This window comes from Sminthopsis crassicaudata, chromosome 2, assembly GCF_048593235.1.
Source record: "Sminthopsis crassicaudata isolate SCR6 chromosome 2, ASM4859323v1, whole genome shotgun sequence".
In the NCBI taxonomy this organism is placed as follows: Eukaryota; Metazoa; Chordata; class Mammalia; order Dasyuromorphia; family Dasyuridae; genus Sminthopsis; species Sminthopsis crassicaudata.
The window spans coordinates 252,614,232-252,620,231 of NC_133618.1; the positions used below are offsets into that span (position 1 = coordinate 252,614,232).

Here is a 6,000-nt window from a genome sequence, read left to right on the forward strand (position 1 = left end):
TAGTCTAAAAGTCTTTTTATAAACATGAAATGAACATGTGTCCGGTAAATTTTAGAGATTAAAAAAATGTATAACAGTCCCATAAAATTATCATAAGGCGCTATCATGGCCATTACATATTACTAAGCTCTTTATTTCTAATACTAAAATTTTTGAGCAATTCTATAGACCCAACAAAAGACAAAAGGGAAGGGATTAAGATTTTATTTGCTTTGGACAATTCTGTAAAATAGCAATTAAAACAAAACTTGTCTGCAAGAATATTTTGCCCGTAACTACAAGGTGACAATTTTTTCTTGAAATAAATTTTTTAAAACCAGTTAAGATGTGCTATAGTGGATGCTTGCTCCATTGAAACTCAAGCTGTTCAAGTCTCTCCTCAAAAGATCAGAGGACAAACTATTTTATAATTCATATGCATTTCCGGACAGCCCAAGGGTGCTGTCGACCAAAGTAGTTGCTCAGTAAATATTTGAGTGGAAAATCATCAGTGGGGTTACAACTATGATTACATAAAAATTGAGTTTCCCCGTCAAAAAGTAAGAGATTTGTATATTGGACAACTAGATACTAATTTCCCATTCTAACCATCAGTTAACCTAGTTGGTTAAAGATCACCTTAACCGCTCCCCCCCCCCCCAATCCCACGCACAAACAGGCCGGGAAATGAATCCAGGAGAAAAGCTCGGGCAGAAGATGAGTGGGTGCGGCTCAGTAAATTAGGATGTCGGAGGCTGAGGCTTCCCGAGAAGCTGCCGCTCCGTACAGATCAAGTTCCATTATTAGGTATAACATATTATAAAGCCTGATGCAGTCTCGGAAGGAAAAAGCCTGGAGAAAAGGAAACGCTGGGAGAAGGTAGGAGAGAGAAGGGCGCGTGGGGAGGGGGAGGCCAAGCTGGGAGAGCCCGGGCGGACATGGCAGCCCTACGTTAGGGGCGTGGAGTGAAGAATGCATCCGACTCCCGCCAATCCTCTAGGGGCCCAAGCCCAGTCAAGAAGGGGGCGCCCCACGGCCGCTACCCAGCCAGAAAACAGGCGGCGGCCGCCATTTTCTCCGCGGGACCCGAGCTGGAAGGCTGAGAGGCGAGTCCCGCGCAGGCCCCTAGTATGAAGGGACCGATGAAGCTAATTCCTTCATTTCCCTCCTTCCCTCCGTACTGGCCACATAAGGCGAGGGCTAGGGCCCTCCTCCCGGAGGCCCCGGGGTCGTGACTTACCGGCGGGCCTCAAGGCCTTCCAGATCTCGCAGCCATTTCCTACCGAATGCAGCTAGTGGGGCGGGGGGGAAGTCTGGGCGGCTGCCTGCTACGCCGCCCAACGAGGCGCGACGGCAAGAGGGGTAGCGGCGCCGAGGCGTGCACTTCGGGAGCCATTGGAAAACGGAAGCACAGCGACCCCTGCCGTGAAGGAGGAGCTACTGCTGACGCCGTGAACCCCACCCCAAGTTAGACCGGAAACAAAAGTGAACCCCAAATCGGAAATTTCGGATTTTGTTAGACCTCGAAGAGCAGGATCCAGTGGAATGTAGGAGGGTCCGATATTCAGTAATGAATTGCACATTGTACGGTGTGATAGTTCCCAGTTTCCACATATCCCCAAGCTCCAGTAACCCTTTCTTAGACTAATATTACTAAAATTCTGCTTGGCATGCAGCTTCCTGGCCCATGAAGTTGATTCCGTTAGCTTTAAATGATTTTCATCAAACAGTACCTAAGGAATCTTTTTATAGCTTTGGATTTCTGGTTGCCTGTTCCCACCTTAGAATCATACAGAATAGCACAGCTTTAGAAATTAAAGAGACTTAACAGGCTAAGTGCAGCAGTGATTAAAGTGTCAGGAAATCATCTTCGGTAGTCCAAATCTATCCTCAGACACTTGCTATGAGACTGTGGGCAAATTACTTAACCCTTCAGTTTCCTCATGAGCTGGAGAAGGAAATGGCAAATCGTTGCAGGTATCTTTGACAAGAAAACCTCAAATGGGGTTATGAAGAGATGGACTGGGCTAAACAACAAAGTCCAATTTGTTTTACAAACGGGGTGCCTCAAAGGCCCAAAGTGACAACACCTAATGTCTCCATTTGAATTGTAGGCCTCGAAGTTCTAAAGATTCAAACAAAATTTAAGAAAAAGAATTGAGAACTATTACTAGGGTAAGTAATCTAAGGAATACTTTAAGGATTCCACTGGTAAGGATCATGCAAATTAAATCACTCAGTGGCAGAATACACTTAATATAAAGTTCAGGGAGTGGAAGGCAGCCAGGAAGTGAATTCATTTTAACTTCAAAGAATGCATTTTTCATTTATATATCAAAAGAGTGAAAATGTTTAGTTAAAGTGTGAGTAATACAATTGCTGAATAAACAACTCTGTATAGCTTATACCAGTTTTGTGTTTGAGGTTGAGGTAGGGAGAAGGAAGGTCAAAAATTTGAAACTCCAAATTTTTAAAGTGAATATTGAAAACAAAACAACCCTCCCACCCATCCCAAAACTCCAACAATAAAGATACACAAAAACTTAGTACCATGGGCTTCAGTGATGATCTCTTCTAAGCTTCTTTCCCCAACTTTGTAGAATCAAGGATAGATAAGAATGCCTACCTGGTAAAATCTGGTGACATCCACACATAAATGATTCAACATAGTTCAAGTAGACATTTAAAACTATATGATTTTGCCTGGGGGAAAGCAATGGAGCCAACAGTTCTTCTGTATAAATTAGCCATTCAACTTTAGATGGAACAGTCAAAACTTCATTTAAAAAACAACAGATTATTCCAAAGGCCCCAAAATAGGTAAAAAAAAAAAAAAAAATAGAAGAGCTTTAAATACATATTAAAAAGAATCCTGGGTGAAAATACTTTCCAGCTCTAGGCTACAGTTTTTTCCAGATTTTACTCTTCACACAAGGAGTAAATCTAGCTACAATTTACCTCTCTCCCACACCCCTCCTACCTTAGGAAAAGATCTCAGAAAAATTATGAACCTATAATTAATGGCTGTTGTTTAATTTTAACAGCTAAAGTATATTTGGCCAAGGGAAAAAAATGAAAGACAACACAACAAAGCTGGTCCAAAGGGACGAAGTCATTTTTCTGCAATGATTCCCAGAGTATTGAGACATTTTTAAGATTAAAGTCAAACTAATTTTTATCAATATTTTTATAACATACTCATGTTAAATATACACAGATTAGATATATATCATGCAAAATATGAAGCGAGAGATATTAAAAATGTAGTCCTCATCATTGCGTGTGCAGTTATAAGGGACGCTGGGAAGCCCAGATATCAAGTTTTCTGTGCTGGCATCTGAAAGGTGTGTATGTTTATTACATATACAAAGTCCAAGTATACTTTATCCAGAGTCTTTTAAATGAAAGGAATAATTAGAAAAAATTTCAAAGTAGCAGTAGAACATGTCTTAAAAAGTCCAGCTGTTCTAAACAAGCCCTTTCCAGAAGCCATTGTAATGTCACAAGCCGTATGCAGATTCCAAAATAAAAATACTGTCAGGGAAATAAAAAAGATGAACTAGGCAACAAAATGCCTATTTTATAAATTCCGTTTAATTGCCAGCATCCCATCAAGAAAAAAAAAATTAACAAAAGCCTATTTTATTTTTGTTTAATTGCCAGCATCTCAGGAAGTCAAGGGAAAATACAGGTTTTGTTTTGGGGCTAATGTGTTTCCAGGAGATTTCCCTCCCCATCAAATTCTTTAAAGTAGCTTTCTTCCATTTGGATTAGTTCTGAAAGGCAAGAAAGGTCGAGATTGAATCGCATCTTTTACTCCTTCAGACTAATCCAATGATCCTTTTTGAGCAATTCTGATTACTTTTTCTCCCTTGTAATCGCCCAAAAAAATAAAAACCTACATCAAAAGAGAAGGGAAGGGATTCTATACTGGGTGCTTGCTTGACTCCCAATTCGGGGAGCTTGCTGGAGAGGCCCTACGAAACAAGCAAGGACGGGTGAATCTCTCCATGATTTCAATCTCCTTTCTCTTGGGGCCCCCCTCTTTTCCTCCACCCCTGACCGTTTAAAATAATTTTTTGTGGGAGAGATGGGTTTTTAAAAACTTTTAAAATTCTTCCTGCTGTCCTTCTGGGGAGCATAGCTTTTTACCTGTAATATCCCTTTAGGTATTGTGTTGCAAAGGCTTTTCCTTCTCCCGATTCTAAAGCGGCTTCTGTACAGCAGCAGTGGAGGCTGAAGAAACTACAGCGGCGGAAGCAGAAACGGCGGCCGCTGAGGCCAAAATCGCTACTCCTCCCAATACAACGCCTTTCCAGGAAACGCCATCTTTTGTGGGCGTGGCCCCAACGCTCCACCCTATCACATTTTACCGAGGAATTAAAGTAAAAGCCTTAATTTTCTAGGGAACCATGACTGAATGAAAAAGATGCAAAAGAAAAAAAAAAGTGGCCAATAAAGAAAGTGGGTGGTTGTTTCTGGGTACTCTACTTTCCTGTCCGTTGTATAAACTCTATGCTTATAAACCAATGATTTCTACAATACCCTTAGAATGAAAGCCTTACCTAACCAAATCTTGAAAGTAGTATGTAGGTAGGCTCGCAGTCAATAAGGACTTGTAGTTCAGCCGAGTCTGTCTCTTCCTGACCCCATTTGGGATTTTCTTGACAAAGATACTGGAATAGTTTGCCATTTCCTTTTAGTTGCACACTAGGCTGAAGAAACTAAGGCAGATTTGGGGTTAAATAAGTTGCTCAGAATCACTGCTAGTAAATGTCTGAGGTCGAAATTTGAACTCAGGTCTTCAAGATTCCGGTCCCGAGGTTTATTCACTTAGTCACCTACCTGCCCACAATAAGTACTTAGAGCCTAATATGTTGCAAGGACTATACTAAGCATCGGAAATACAAAGATTAAAGATAATTCCTGCCCCTGGAAAAACTTCCTAAAGGGGGAGATAACTTGCAAACAACTACGTAAAACAAATATGTGTGTATGATGAGCACGGGGATTAAGTGGGATTTGGGGAAAGGCTCCCTGTAGAAGGTGGTTTATTTATTAGTCCTTCATCAATGAACTTGGACTGTGTACATGGACAGGAGTAAAGTCCACTTCTGTTGACTGGAATTCACAAGACAAGAACTGTGGGGGAAGAATTTCGCAATACATCCCAATCGAAAAAGCTGGTATTTGATAAGATGGAAAATATTCATATACCACTAATTAGAAAGGAGGAATATAAAAATGTCACAGAAATTTGCAAAGACTTGCATGCACAAATGTAAAGAGAAATAAGGCTAAGAGAACAATCTACATCATGATCATGATAATATAGAGAAAACATTGAAAAACATCAGAACTAAAGTTAATATAGTGATTTCGGATGATAAACATTCCTCTTTTTTTTTTTAATAGGTGATCTATAGTTGCAAAATTTAGACATACTTTGTCAAATAAGGCATATGTTAGGTTACTTTGCTTATACTTTTGTTTCAAAAAAGTAGGGTGGGAGAAGTTGGGAGACATTGGGAAGTAGCCTGTTTTTTTAAAAGCATCAATAAAATATTTGTTTGTCTTTTTTAAGGTAGTCAAGAAATCCCATAGAAACAACTTTTGCAATTAACTCCTCAATGATTAAACGCAATTTTTCATTGTGTAAGAAAGTTAATTTTTTTTTCCCTGAGGCTGGGGTTAAGTGACTTGCCCAGGGTCACACAGCTAGGCAGTGTTAAGTGTCTGAGACCACATTTGAACTCTAGTCCTCCTGAATTCAGGATCCACTTCGCCACCTAGCTGCCCCAAGAAATTTTTTTCAGAATACAAAATGACAAGAATCCCATCGTTTCTATTTCTATTCATGAGATTTATACAGATAAGTATATTGAAAAGTAATGTGGTACAAGAAAAGATACAAGTAGAGCAGCAAAAAGAAATCTGAGGAGAGATGACTTTTAGCGGGGGTAGATTACTTTTCATGGAATAGGTGTGGGATAGCACTTTCAAAAAGGGAAGGGTTTCAAC

The 6,000-nt window shown here is 40.2% G+C and overlaps 1 protein-coding gene across 4 annotated transcripts in view; it reads right to left on the reverse strand.

The window, feature by feature from the left end:
• The window catches only part of DIDO1 (death inducer-obliterator 1), a 60,065-nt gene extending 55,804 nt beyond the window's left edge, over positions 1 to 4,261 (reverse strand). For 2 of the 4 annotated variants that reach the window (XM_074288811.1, XM_074288806.1), the window contains exon 1: positions 1,220 to 1,383. The gene's annotated coding sequence lies outside the window, so the exon portion shown is untranslated. Of the gene's footprint in view, positions 1 to 652; positions 914 to 1,219; positions 1,384 to 4,131 lie in introns of those variants that run through there. The other 2 variants (XM_074288807.1, XM_074288810.1) reach the window with 2 other exon arrangements.
• Between the last annotated feature and the right edge of the window lie 1,739 nt (positions 4,262 to 6,000).